Below are 14,717 nucleotides of genomic sequence, written 5' to 3'. Positions count from 1 at the left end.
ATTTAGTACGAAGAGGTCATGATTGACAGCTTAGCAATTTCTTCAATTCTTCATGAATTCTCCTACTTTGCATGCTTTTCTTCATTTTTCTTAAGTCATTCTTGCCTATAAAACCTTAAATCACTCAAATAAACATATCAAGACATTGAATGGGAGAAAAGTGAATTAAATTTAGCAAATTAAGGGCCTAAAATGCATGTTTTCATTCTTAAGCACAACTTAGGAAAATTCACAAAACTATGCTATTTCAATGAATAAAAGTAAGAAAAGTTGATAAAATCCACCAAATTCAATACAAGATAAACCATAAAATTGTGGTTTATCAATCTCCCCACACTTAAACAATAGCATGTCCTCATGCTAAGCATCAAGAAAGACAAGAAAATGGGTGTGAACTTTTATTCAATGCAACTATCTAAATGCAACCTATCTACATGCAATCTATCTAAATGCATGCAACTAATCGGTCAAAATAATTCAATTTCCAAGAATATATATATATATATATATATATATATATATATATATATATATATATATATATATATATATATATATATATATACACACACACACACACACACAAGGGCTAAAGCAATCACAACTAAGTCAAATCCACAATTGAATTGAGTTATTGAAAAGAATTTACAAACTTGCAAGACAAGAGATAAACACATGTGGAAACATAGAATTGAACAATCGAACCCCTCACCGGATGTGTATACACTCTAATCGCTCAAGTGTTTAGGGTTGATTCTCTCAATTCTCCCCTAATCATGCTTTCTAAGATTTGTTTTTCATCTAACAATCAACAATTATTTAATGCATGCATAAAAATATCATGAGGACTTTTCAAAGGTTGTAATGGGGCTAGGGTCAAGGTAAGGATATATATGGTCAAGTGAGCTTGAAATTCGAATCTTTGATTAACTTAAACTCTCACCAAACACATATAACAACCTATATAATTCAAATGCACACCTAACTACCCATTCTTCACTTTTTCACACACTTATGCATTCTTTTCAATTCACATCTTATATGCATTGATTATTATTGAACTTTCCTTTGGAGCATTTTATCTCCTTTTTATTGCTTTATTTTTCTCTTTTTCTTTTTCTTTTTCTTATTTTTCTTTTGTTTTTCTTTTGTTTTTCTCTTTTTTTTTTTAAATAAAATATATACAAGAGTATTAATGCATAGGGTTTAAACATCTAATGCATGAGTATGTACCCAATTCCCAATATCTTCAACAAAAATACAAAAATACACTTTTATATCAACCAATGTTCCCAAACTTTTCCACACTTGAATGATACACACTTTCACTAGCCTAAGCTAGTCAAAGATCCAAATTAAGGACATTTATTATTTTCACTTACGGATAGTGATGTGCTAAAATTAAGAACAAAAGGGGATTAAAATAGGCTCAAAATTTGCTAACAATGGTGGATAAAAGGGGTAAGGCTATTTGGGTAAGTGAGCTATTTGAAATGAAGGCCTCTGATGAGCGGATAATTTGTACGCTTTTTGGCATTGTTTTTAGTATGTTTTTAGTATCTTTTAGTTAGTTTTTATTATATTTTTATTAGTTTTTAATTAAAATTCACTTTTCTGGACTTTACTATGAGTTTGTGTGTTTTTCTGTGATTTCAGGTATTTTCTGGCTGAAATTGAGGGACCTGAGCAAAAATCTGATTCAGAGACTGAAAAGGACTGCAGATGCTGTTGGATTCTGACCTCCCTGCACTCGAAGTGGATTTTCTGGAGCTACAGAAGCCCAATTGGCGCGCTCTCAACGGCGTTGGAAAGTAGACATCCTGGGCTTTCCAGCAATATATGATAGTCCATACTTTGCCCAAGATTTGATGGCCCAAACCGGCGTTCAAAGTCACCTTCAGAATTTCCAGCGTTAAACGCCGGAACTGGCACCAAAATGGGAGTTAAACGCCCAAACTGGCATAAAAGCTGGCGTTTAACTCCAAGAAGAGTCTCTACACGAAAATGCTTCATTGCTCAGCCCAAGCACACACCAAGTGGGCCCGGAAGTGGATTTTTATGTCATTTACTCATCTCTGTACACCCTAGGCTACTAGTTTTCTATAAGTAGGACCTTTTACTATTGTATTTTCATCTTTGGACATCTAGTTCTTAGATCATGTGGGAGGCTGGCCTCACGGCCATGCCTAGACCTTGTTCTTATGTATTTTCAACGGTGGAGTTTCTACACACCATAGATTAAGGTGTGGAGCTCTGCTGTACCTCGAGTATTAATGCAATTACTATTGTTCTTCTATTCAATTCTGCTTGTTCTTGTTCCAAGATATCACCTGTTCTTCAACTTGATGAATGTGATGATCCGTGACACTTATCATCATTCTCACTTATGAACAAAGTGACTGACAACCACTCTTGTTCTACAAGCATACGAGGCTTAGTGAATATCTCTTGGATTCCTGATACACGATGCATGGTTGATCGCCTGACAACCGAGTGCTCGCCTGACAAACGAGCCAGCCATTCCGTGAGATCAGAGTCTTCGTGGTATAGGCGAGAACTGATGGCAGCATTCAAGAGAATCCGGAAGGTCTAACCTTGTCTGTGGTATTCTGAGTAGGATTCAATGATTGAATGACTGTGACGTGCTTCAAACTCCTAGCAGGCGGGGCGTTAGTGACAGACGCAAAAGAATCGATGGATTTTATTTCGGCCTGACCGAGAACCGACAGCTGATTAGCCATGCTGTGACAGAGCATAGGAACATTTTCACTGAGAGGATGGGAGGTAGCCACTGACAACGGTGAAACCCTACATGAGCTTGCCATGGAAAGGAGTAAGAAGGATTGGATGAAGACTGTAGGAAAGCAGAGAGACGGAAGGGAAGGCATCTTCATTCGCTTATCTGAAGCTCTCACCAATGATATACATAAGTATCTCTATCCCTATCTTTATGCTTTATTCGTTTATCACTATACCCATTTGAGTCTGCCTGACTGAGATTTACAAGGTGACCATAGCTTGCTTCATACCAACAATCTCCGTGGGATCGACCCTTACTCGCGTAAGGTTTATTACTTGGACGACCCAGTGCACTTGCTGGTTAGTTGTGCGAAGTTGTAGTGATCACAATTTCGTGCACCAAGTTTTTGGCGCCGTTGCCGGGGATTGTTTGAGTATGGACAACTGACGGTTCATCTTGTTGCTTAGATTAGGTATTTTTTTTCTCAGAGTTCTTAAAAATGAATTCTAGTGTTTCATGATGATCTGTTGAAATCTGGCTGGCTGAAAAGCCATGTCTAATCATTGGACCGAGGTTTCAACTGATCATCACAATAGCTTGCTGATCTCTATCAATCTTGCTATTGGAGCAATGATCTGCTAAGGCTTGGCTGGCCATTGGCCATGTCTAGTGTTTTGGACCGAAGCTTTCTTTGAAAGCTTGGCTGGCTGTTAAACCATGTCTAATTCCTGGACCGGAGTCTTAGACTAGCATTGCAATGATTCCTGGAAATTCAATTTGAGAATTCTGAAATCTTTATTTTTCTTTTTATATAATTTTCGAAAAAAAAAGCACAAAAAAATTCACAAAATCATAAAAACCAAAAATATTTTATATAATTTTCACAATTGCATACATTCATTCATGTGTCTTAAGGGTCTTCAAGTAATTCTTGATGATTTCTTACTTTGAAATTTGAATTCTATTGACTTGAGTGTTTTGTGTGTCTCATATGCATTCTCATTAGTGTCAGTAGTCTGCAAACTGCTAAGTTTGGTGTCTTGCATGCATTGTTATTTGATTTTAGTTGCATTTTGATTATTCCTCATTATTAAAAATCCAAAAATATTTTTAATTTGTGTCTTTTCAAGTCAATAATACAGAGAATTGAAGATTCAGAACATACTGCAGAGGAATCACACAGAAAAAGCTGAGCATTCAAAAATGCCCAGTGAAGAAGACAGACTGGCGTTTAAACGCCAGCCAGGGTACCTGGTTGGGCGTTTAACGCCCAAAAAGGTAGCATTTTGGGCGTTAAACGCCAGAATGGATACCATTCTGGGCGTTTAACGCCAGGATGGCACAAAGGGGGAAGATTTTGTTTTTCAAATCAATTTTTTTCAAATTTTCAAAGTTTTTCAAAATCAAATCTTTTTCAAATCATATCTTTTCAATCAAATGCTTTCAAAATCAATTTCTTTCCTTTTTCAAAGATACTTACTAACAATTAATGATTTGATTGAACATCTCAAGTTTGTTGCCTTTTCTGTTGAGAAAGGTTTAATGTTTGAATCATATCTTTTCTTGTTAGGCAAGTCATTAATTTTTAAAATCAAATCTTTTTAAAATTGTTTTCAATCATATCTTTTTAATCACATCTTTTAAAAACCCATCATATCTTCTCAACCACATCTTTTTCAAAATAGTTTTCAATCAAATCTTTTTAATTTCTAATTTCAAAATCTTTTTCAAAAATCACTTTACTTCTTTCCCACTTTTATTTTCGAAAATCAATCAGTGTTTTTCAAAATGTTTTCAAAATCTTTTACTTAATTTTCGAAAATTACTTCCCTTCTTCTCACATCCTTCTATTTATGGACTAACACTATTCCTTAATGCAAAATTCGAACTCTATCTTCTTTGATAAGTTCGAATTTTCTACTTCTGTCTTCTACTTTTCTTTTCCTCTGACACCTAAAGGAATCTCTATACTGTGACATAGAGGATTCCACATTCTCTTGTTCTTTTCTCTTTCATATGAGCAGGAACAAAGACAAAGGCATTCTTGTTGAAGCTGACCCTGAACCTGAGAGGACCTTGAAGCGAAAGCTAAGAGAAGCTAAGGCACAACTCTCTGTAGAGGACCTAACCGAATTCTTCAAAGGAGAAGAAGATATGGCAGCCGAAAACAACAACAATGCCAACAATGCAAGGAAGGTGCTGGGTGACTTTACTGCACCTACTCCCGACTTCTATGGGAGAAGCATCTCTATCCCTGCCATTGGAGCAAACAACTTTGAGCTTAAGCCTCAATTAGTTTCTCTAATGCAACAGAATTGCAAGTTCCATGGACTTCCATTGGAAGATCCTCATCAGTTTTTAGCTGAGTTCTTGCAAATCTGTGACACAGTCAAGACTAATGGGGTTGACCCTGAGGTCTACAGACTGATGCTATTCCCTTTTGCTGTAAGAGACAGAGCTAGAATATGGTTGGACTCTCAACCTAAAGAAAGCCTGGACTCTTGGGAAAAGCTAGTCAATGCCTTCTTGGCAAAATTCTTTCCACCTCAAAAATTGAGTAAGCTTAGAGTGGAAGTCCAAACCTTCAGACAGAAGGATGGAGAATCCCTCTATGAAGCTTGGGAAAGATACAAACAATTAATCAGAAAATGTCCCTCAGACATGCTTTCTGAATGGAGCATCATAGGTATTTTCTATGATGGTCTCTCTGAACTATCCAAGATGTCTTTGGATAGCTCTGCTGGAGGATCTCTTCATCTGAAGAAGACGCCTACAGAGGCTCAGGAACTAATTGAGATGGTTGCAAATAACCAATTCATGTACACTTCTGAAAGGAATCCTGTGAACAATGGGACAAGTCAGAAGAAAGGAGTTCTTGAGATTGATGCTCTGAATGCCATACTGGCTCAGAACAAGATATTGACTCAACAAGTCAATTTGATTTCTCAAAGTCTGTCTGGAATGCAAAATGCACCAGGCAGTACTAAGGATGCTTCATCTGAGGAAGAAGCTTATGATCCTGAGAACCCTTCAATGGAAGAGGTGAATTACCTAGGAGAACCCTATGGAAACACCTATAATTCTTCATGGAGAAATCACCCAAATTTCTCATGGAAGAATCAAGAGAGACCTCAACAAGGTTTCAACAACAACAATGGTGGAAGAAACAGGTTTAGCAATAGCAAACCTTTTCCATCATCTTCTCAGCAACAGACAGAGAATTCTAAGCAGAACCCTCTGACTTAGCAACCATGGTCTCTGATCTAATCAAAACCACTCAAAGTTTCATGACTGAAACAAGGTCTTCCATTAGGAATTTGGAAGCACAAGTGGGACAGCTGAGCAAGAAAGTTACTGAACTCCCTCCTAGTACTCTCCCAAGTAATACAGAAGAAAATCCAAAAGGAGAGTGCAAAGCCATAACCATGGCCGAATTTGGAGAGGAAAGAGAGGAAGAGGACGCCACTGAGGAAGACCTCAATGGACGTGCACCAACCTCCTCTGAGTTCCCCAATGAGGAACCATGGGAATCTGAGGCTCAAAATGAGACCATAGAGATTCCATTGGACTTACTTCTGCCTTTCATGAGCTCTGATGAGTATTCTTCCTCTGAAGAGGATGAGTATGTCACTGAAGAGCAAGTTGCTAAATACCTTGGAGCAATCATGAAGCTAAATGACAAGTTATTTGGAAATGAGGCTTGGGAGGATGAACCTCCTTTGCTCACCAAAGAACTGGATGACTTGTCTAGGCAGAAATTACCTCAAAAGAGACAAGATCCTGGGAAGTTTTCAATACCTTGTACCATAGGCACCATGACCTTCAAGAAGGCTCTGTGTGACTTAGGGTCAAGTGTAAACCTCATGCCTCTCTCTGTAATGGAGAAGCTAGGGATCTTTGAGGTACAAGCTGCAAGAATCTCACTAGAGATGGCAGACAACTCAAGAAAACAAGCTCATGGACTTGTAGAGGATGTTTTGGTGAAGATTGAAGACCATTACATCCCTGCTGATTTCATAGTCCTAGAGACTGGGAAGTGCATGGATGAAACCATCATCCTTGGCAGACCCTTCCTAGCCACAGCAAAGGCTGTGATTGATGTTGATGGAGGTGAACTGATCATTCAAGTGAATGAAGAATCCCTTGTGTTTAAGGCTCAAGGATATCCCTCTGTCACCATGGAGAGGAAGCATCAAGAGCTTCTCTCAAATCAGAGTCAAACGAGCCCCCACAGTCAAACTCTAAGTTTGGTGTTGGGAGGCCACAACCAAACTCTAAGTTTGGTGTTGAACCCCCACATTCAAACTCTAAGTTTGGTGTTGGGAGGTTCCAACATTGCTCTGAGTATCTATGAGGCTCCATAAGAGCCCTCTGTCAAGCTACTGACATTAAAGAAGCGCTTGTTGGGAGGCAACCCAATGTTATATTTTATATATTTTCCTTTGTTATTTTATCTTATTTTGTAGGTTGATGATCATGAGAAGTCACAAAATCAATTGAAAAAGCAAAAACAGAATGAAAAACCGGAAGAAAAATAGCACACCCTGGAGGAAGAACCCACTGGCGTTTAAACGCCAGTGAGGCTAGCAGTTGGGCGTTTAACGCCCAGTCTGGCACCATTCTGGGTGTTTAACGCCAGAAAGGGGCACCAGACTGGCGTTAAACGCCAGAAAAGGGCAAGAACCTGGCGTTAAACGCCAGGAATGGGCATCAGCCCGGCGTTTAACGCCAGAATTGGCTCAAAACACGTTTTTGAGTGCCATTTGGTGCAGGGATGACTTTTCTTTGACACCTCAGGATCTGTGGACCCCACAGGATCCCCACCAACCCACCACACTCTCTTCTTCTTCACCCATTCATCCTTCATAAAACCCCACCTACCTCACCATTCAAATTCAAACCACTTTCCCCCCCTCTTTGGCCGAACACAAAGCCATTCCATTCTTCCTCATTTCTTCTTCTACTCTCTTCTTTCTTCTTTTGCTCGAGGACGAGCAAACCTTTTAAGTTTGGTGTGGTAAAAGCATTGCTTTTTGTTTTTCCATAACCATTTATGGCATCCAAGGCCGGAGAAACCTCTAGAAAGAGGAAAGGGAAGGCAAAAGCTTCCACCTCCGAGTCATGGGAGATGGAGAGATTCACCTCAAGGGATGCACTTTCCTCCACAAAACTATTGGGAGCAAATCAACACCTCCCTAGGAGAATTGAGTTCCAACATGGGACAACTAAGGGTGGAGCACCAAGAATACTCCATTCTCCTCCATGAAATTAGAGAAGATCAAAGAATCATGAGAGAGGAGCAACAAAGACAAGGAAGAGACATTAAGGAGCTCAAGCACTCCATAGGATCTTCAAGAGGAAGAACAAGCCGCCATCACTAAGGTGGACCCGTTCTTTAATTTCCTTGTTCTTTGTTTTTCTGTTTTTCGAATTTTTATGCTTATGTTTATCTATGTTTGTGTCTTATGATCATTAGTGTCTTAGTGTCTATGCCTTAAAGCTATGAATATGAATCCATCACCTTTCTTAAATGAAAACTGTTTTTATTACAAAAGAACAAGAAGTACAGGATTTCAAATTCATCTTTAAAACTAGCTTAATTAGTTTGATGTGGTGGCAACACTTTTGTTCTCTGAATGTATGCTTGAACAGTGCATATGTCTTTTGAATTTGTTGTTCATGAATGTTAAAAATTGTTGGCTCTTGAAAGAATGATGAAAAAGGAGACATGTTACTGAGGATCTGAAAAATCATAAAAATGATTCTTGAAGTAAGAAAAAACAGTGAATACAAAAAAAAAAAGAAGAGAAAGAGAAAAACGAAAAAAAAGGGGAGAAAGAAAAAGAAAAGAAAAAGAAAGAAATAAAGTTGTGATCCAAGGCAAAAAGAGTGTGCTTAAGAACCCTGGACACCTCTAATTGGGGACTCTAGCAAAGCTGAGTCACAATCTGAAAAGGTTCACCCAAATTATGTGTCTGTGGCATGTATGTATCCGGTGGTAATACTGGAAGACAAAGTGCTTTGGGCCACGGCCAAGACTCAATAAGTAGCTGTGTTCAAGAATCATCATACTTAACTAGGAGAATCAATAACACTATCTGGATTTTGAGTTCCTAAAGAAGCCAATCATTCTGAATTTCAAAGGATAGAGTGAGATGCCAAAACTGTTCGGAGGCAAAAAGCTACTAGTCCCGCTCATCTAATTTGGAGCTAAGTTTCATTGATAAATTGGAGTCTATAGTATATTCTCTTCTTTTTATCTTATTTGATTTTCAGTTGCTTGGGGACAAGCAACAATTTAAGTTTGGTGTTGTGATGAGCGGATAATTTGTACGCTTTTTGGCATTGTTTTTAGTATGTTTTTAGTATCTTTTAGTTAGTTTTTATTATATTTTTATTAGTTTTTAATTAAAATTCACTTTTCTGGACTTTACTATGAGTTTGTGTGTTTTTCTGTGATTTCAGGTATTTTCTGGCTGAAATTGAGGGACCTGAGCAAAAATCTGATTCAGAGACTGAAAAGGACTGCAGATGCTGTTGGATTCTGACCTCCCTGTACTCGAAGTGGATTTTCTAGAGCTACAGAAGCCCAATTGGCGCGCTCTCAACGGCGTTGGAAAGTAGACATCCTGGGCTTTCCAGCAATATATGATAGTCCATACTTTGCCCAAGATTTGATGGCCCAAACCGGCGTTCAAAGTCACCTTCAGAATTTCCAGCGTTAAACGCCGGAACTGGCACCAAAATGGGAGTTAAACGCCCAAACTGGCATAAAAGCTGGCGTTTAACTCCAAGAAGAGTCTCTACACGAAAATGCTTCATTGCTCAGCCCAAGCACACACCAAGTGGGCCCGGAAGTGGATTTTTATGTCATTTACTCATCTCTGTACACCCTAGGCTACTAGTTTTCTATAAGTAGGACCTTTTACTATTGTATTTTCATCTTTGGACATCTAGTTCTTAGATCATGTGGGAGGCTGGCCTCACGGCCATGCCTAGACCTTGTTCTTATGTATTTTCAACGGTGGAGTTTCTACACACCATAGATTAAGGTGTGGAGCTCTGCTGTACCTCGAGTATTAATGCAATTACTATTGTTCTTCTATTCAATTCTGCTTGTTCTTGTTCCAAGATATCACCTGTTCTTCAACTTGATGAATGTGATGATCCGTGACACTCATCATCATTCTCACTTATGAACAAAGTGACTGACAACCACTCTTTTTCTACAAGCATACGAGGCTTAGTGAATATCTCTTGGATTCCTGATACACGATGTATGGTTGATCGCCTGACAACCGAGTGCTCGCCTGACAAACGAGCCAGCCATTCCGTGAGATCAAAGTCTTCGTGGTATAGGCGAGAACTGATGGCAGCATTCAAGAGAATCCGGAAGGTCTAACCTTGTCTGTGGTATTCTGAGTAGGATTCAATGATTGAATGACTGTGACGTGCTTCAAACTCCTAGCAGGCGGGGCGTTAGTGACAGACGCAAAAGAATCGATGGATTTTATTCTGGCCTGACCGAGAACCGACAGCTGATTAGCCATGCTGTGACAGAGCATAGGAACATTTTCACTGAGAGGATGGGAGGTAGCCACTGACAACGGTGAAACCCTACATGAGCTTGCCATGGAAAGGAGTAAGAAGGATTGGATGAAGACTGTAGGAAAGCAGAGAGACGGAAGGGAAGGCATCTTCATTCGCTTATCTGAAGCTCTCACCAATGATATACATAAGTATCTCTATCCCTATCTTTATGCTTTATTCGTTTATCACTATACCCATTTGAGTCTGCCTGACTGAGATTTACAAGGTGACCATAGCTTGCTTCATACCAACAATCTCCGTGGGATCGACCCTTACTCGCGTAAGGTTTATTACTTGGACGACCCAGTGCACTTGCTGGTTAGTTGTGCGAAGTTGTAGTGATCACAATTTCGTGCACCAGCCTCAATCATATAAATACATTCATACACAAAATAATGGACATAAAGAATCAAACAAATCAAAGATTACAATCATAGAAAGAGAATAATACACACAAGAATGGAAATAGTGGTTATATGATGCAACCACACAATTAGGCTCAAAACTCACAAGGTTGTATGTTCTTAGCTCAAAAACATGTTCCACAATATATAATTCAAGTAAGTTTTATGAAGAATATATCAACTCAAATCAATTGGGATGTCAATGCCCTATATAAGAGGATTTTTCTTGGAAAATTTTATTATTTTGACTAAGCTTATTATATATATGCAATACCAAAAAAAATGCAACTAAAAATTCTAAAAGTCCTAGTAATAGATGAAAAATAAATGAAATGGGAAAGTGTTAGGATTAGAGTTTGTCACCCAAAAATCACCGATCGGTCGGACGACCTCCCCACACTTGAAAGTTTGTATCGTCCTCGGTACATTTGGTGCACGAAATTACAATCACAGTTTTGCAATCCCGCACAACTAACCAGCAAGTGCACTGGGTCGTCCAAGTAATACCTTACGTGAGTAAGGGTCGATCCCACGAAGATTGTCGGCTTGAAGCAAGCTATGGTTATCTTGTAACTCTTAGTCAGGATATCAATAATTATCAGGGTTGATTGTAAAAAGCAAAAGAACATGAAATAAGTACTTTTTTTTGCAGTAATGGGGAACAGGTTGAGGTTTTGGAGATGCTCTGTCTTCTGAACCTCTGCTTTCCTACTGTCCTCTTCTTCAAACACGCAAGGCTCCTTCCATGGCAAGCTGTATGTAGGGTTTCACCGTTGTCAATGGCTACCTCCCATCCTCTCAGTGAAAATGTTCAACGCGCTCTGTCACATCACGGCTAATCATCTGTCGGTTCTCAATCGGGTTGGAATAGAATCCAGTGATTCTTTTGCGTCTGTCACTAACGCCCAGCCCTCAGGAGTTTGAAGCTCGTTACAGTCATTCAATCCTTGAATCCTACTCAGAATACCACAGACAAGGTTTAGACCTTCCGGATTCTCTTGAATGCCGCCATCAATTCTAGCTTATACCACAAAGATTCTGATTAAGGAATCCAAGAGATATCTACTAAATCTAAGGTAGAACGGAGGTGGTTGTCAGGCACACGTTCATAGTTGAGAATGATGATGAGTGTCACGGATCATCACATTCATCAGGTTTAAGAACAAATGATATCTTAGAATGGAAGCAAGCATGATTGAATGAAAAACAGTAGTAATTGCATTAATCCATCAAGACACAGCAGAGCTCCTCACCCCCAACCATGGGGTTTAGAGACTCATGCTGTAGAAGATACAATGAGAAACGTGTAAAGTGTCATGAGGTGTAGATACAATGTCAAAAGATCCTATTAATAGTGAACTAGTAACCTAGGGTATACATAAATGAGTAAATGACGTAAAAATCCACTTTCGGGGTCCGCTTAGTGTGTGCTTGGGCTGAGCATTGAAGCTTTCATGTGTAGAGACTTTTTCTGGATTTAAACGCCAGCTTTTATGCCTGTTTGGGCGTTTAACTCCAATTTTTATGCCAGTTCCGGCGTTAAACGCTGGGAATTCTGAAGCTGATTTGCAACGCCGGTTTGGGCCATCAAATCTCGGGCAAGGTATAAACTATTATACATTGCTGGAAAGCCCAGGATGTCTACTTTCCAACGCCGTTGAGAGCACGTCAATTGGGCTTTTGTAGCTCCAGAAAATCCACTTCGAGTGCAGGGAGGTCAGAATCCAACAGTATCTGCAGTCCTTTTCAGCCTCTGAATCAGATTTTTGCTCAGGACCCTCAATTTCAGCCAAAAAATACCTGAAATCACAGAAAAACACACAAACTCATAGTAAAGTCCAGAAAAGTGAATTTTAACTAAAAACTAATAAAAATATAATAAAAACTAACTAAAATATACTAAAAACATACTAAAAACAATGCCAAAAAGCGTATAAATTATCCGCTCATCACAACACCAAACTTAAATTGTTGCTTGTCCCCAAGCAACTAAAAATCAAAATAGAATAAAAAGAAGAGAATATACTATAGACTCCAAAATATCAAAGAAACTTAGCTCCAATTAGATGAGCGGGACTAGTAGCTTTTTGCTTCTGAACAGTTTTGGCATCTCACTTTATCCTTTGAAGTTTAGAATGATTGGCATCCATAGGAACTCAGAACTCAGATAGTGTTATTGATTCTCCTAGTTAAGTATGATGATTCTTGAACATAGCTACTTTGTGAGTCTTGGCTGTGGCCCAAAGCACTCTGTCTTCCAGTATTACCACTGGATACATACATGCCATAGACACATACTTGGGTGAACCTTTTCAGATTGTGACTCAGCTTTGCTAGAGTCCCCAATTAGAGGTGTCCAGGGTTCTTAAGCACACTCTTTTTGCCTTGGATCACAACTTTATTATTTATTTATTATTTTATTTTATTTTATTTATTTTTTTAATTTTGTATTCACTACTTTTTCTTGCTTCAAGAATCAATTTGATGATTTTTCAGATCCTTAATAACAGTTCTTCTTTTCCATCATTCTTTCAAGAGCCAACAATTTTAACATTCTTAAAACAACAAATTCAAAAGACATATGCACTGTTCAAGCATTCATTCAGAAAACAAAAAGTATTGTCACCACATCAAACTAATTCAACTAGTTTCAAAGATGAATTCGAAATCCTGTACTTCTTGTTCTTTTGTGATTAAAGCATTTTTCATTTAAGAGAGGTGATGGATTCATAGGACATTCATAGCTTTAAGACATGAACCTTAAATTTTATTAATCATGAATTAAGAACAAGACTCAAAAATAGATATAAGATAAGACTAATAGTAATAGAAAACAAGAATTTAAATAGGCTCCTAATGATAGAGGTTATCACAGAGTTAGGACTCAACAACCTTGATTTTGAGAAGTGGATGCTCCCTCAACTTGAGGGGAGAGCTTTTGGCGTTTCAACTCTTGAAGTTCACGCCCCTGCTTCTCTTATTTCTTCAGCAATTTGCAGAGCATGCAGTTCTGATTCTGCTGTTCTTCCTTAAGTTGTTCCATAGTTTCTTGCAACTTGGTGATAGATGCTTCTAGGCTGGTCCAGTAGTCAATTTCAGGAAATTCAGGGAGGAACTCCTGCGCCCTCTTTTTGATAGAGTTGTCTTGCATTTGTCCTTCCATTGACTTCTTGGTGATTGGATGTTCAATTGGTATGAATTCATCTACTCCCATCTTCACCCCAGCCTCTTTACAGAGCAAGGAGATCAAGCTTGGGTAAGCCAGTTTGGCTTCAGTGGAATTCTTGTTTGCAATTGTGTAGATCTCACAAGCAATCAGATGATGAACCTCTACTTCTCTTCCAAGCATAATGCAATGAATCATCACTGCTCTCTTGATAGTGACCTCAGAACGGTTGCTAGTGGGCAATATGGAACGCCCAATAAAGTCTAGCCAGCCTCTTGCAATTGGTTTGAGGTCTCCCCTCTTGAGTTGGTTTGGGACACCTTTTGAATTGGTTATCCACTTAGTTCCAGGGAGGCAAATGTCCTCTAGAACTTGATCCAACCCCTTATCTGCTCTCACCATTCTCCTATTAAAGGATTCAGGATCATCTTGCAGTTGAGGCAATTTGAAGACCTCTCTTATTTTGTCCAGATGGAAGTAGATAACTTTCCCTCTGACCATGGTTCTGTAAGTATGGAAAGCAGTTTCAGTCATTCTCTGCTTATCTGTCAGCCACAGATTTGAGTAGAATTCCTGAACCATATTTCTTCCAACCTTTATCTCAGGATTGGTTAGAACTTCCCATCCTCTGTTTCGAATTTGCTCTTGGATCCCTGGATATTCATCTTCTTTTAGATCGAATTTAACTTCCGGGATCACTGACCTCAGACCCATTATTTTGTGATAATGGTCTTCATGTTCTTTGGTTAAGAACTTCTCTTGATTCCAAAGACTCTTTGGATTATTCTCTTTCTTGCCTCTTAAATTGGTTTGTTTT

The 14,717-nt window shown here is 38.8% G+C and overlaps 1 non-coding gene across 1 annotated transcript; it reads right to left on the bottom strand.

Annotated features, from left to right (window-relative positions):
- Nucleotides 1–5,299: 5,299 nt before the first annotated feature.
- On the bottom strand, nucleotides 5,300–5,407 carry LOC130963918 (small nucleolar RNA R71). Its single transcript, XR_009080035.1, has one exon. It is a non-coding gene; the product is annotated as a small nucleolar RNA R71 (small nucleolar RNA).
- Nucleotides 5,408–14,717: the final 9,310 nt, after the last annotated feature.

Source organism: Arachis stenosperma, chromosome 2 (genome assembly GCF_014773155.1).
Source record: "Arachis stenosperma cultivar V10309 chromosome 2, arast.V10309.gnm1.PFL2, whole genome shotgun sequence".
In the NCBI taxonomy this organism is placed as follows: domain Eukaryota; kingdom Viridiplantae; phylum Streptophyta; class Magnoliopsida; order Fabales; family Fabaceae; genus Arachis; species Arachis stenosperma.
The sequence above is the reverse complement of the archived record's forward strand: the minus strand, read 5'-3'. Positions and strand labels throughout refer to the sequence as shown.